The sequence below is a fragment of the Morus notabilis genome, unplaced genomic scaffold (genome assembly GCF_000414095.1).
Source record: "Morus notabilis unplaced genomic scaffold, ASM41409v2 Scaffold1340, whole genome shotgun sequence".
NCBI classification, from domain to species: domain Eukaryota; kingdom Viridiplantae; phylum Streptophyta; class Magnoliopsida; order Rosales; family Moraceae; genus Morus; species Morus notabilis.
Window position 1 is genome coordinate 286,579 of NW_010362232.1, and position 687 is coordinate 287,265.

Below are 687 nucleotides of genomic sequence, written 5' to 3' on the forward strand. Positions count from 1 at the left end.
ATTTATTTAATATATTTAATAATATTATTTATTTAATAATATTATTTATTTAATATATTATTATTTCATATATTATTACATGTTTTCAAAAATTAAACCACCAAACGCAGTTTCAGTTTTTTTTAAAACTGAAATCAATCTCTAAATAAAACTACCAAACGCATTTTCAGAAATAATTCAAAAATGAAACTAAAAACGTTTTCATTTTCATTTTCGTACAAAAAACAAAAACGTTTTGGAATCAATTCCAAACGCACCCGTGGTGTTTCATATAATTGAATTGAAATGTCGTTTCATAGTAAGAGAAATAGAAATTGTGGTAAGGTCTTTTTGTAGTGCATAGTATATGCTTTTCAGCTTTAATGAGGAGCTGCATTAACAGCCCCACACATGGAAAAAAAAAAAAAAAAAAAAAGGGATTAAAACAGTAGAAAATAAATGTAAAAAATAGTTTTGGGAAAATTACATGAGGAATTATAACATTAGTTAAGTAACACATAATAAAACACAGACGTGCTTAAAATGACACATAATTGACAACATTGTGTAATATCCGAAACTACTATTGAACAAGATTAGGGTTTAAAGATCCTACATAAACAATTAAAGAGTTGTCTTATACGACACATAATCAATAATATTTTGTAATACCTGAAGCTACTGTAGAACAACACGAAACCATAAACG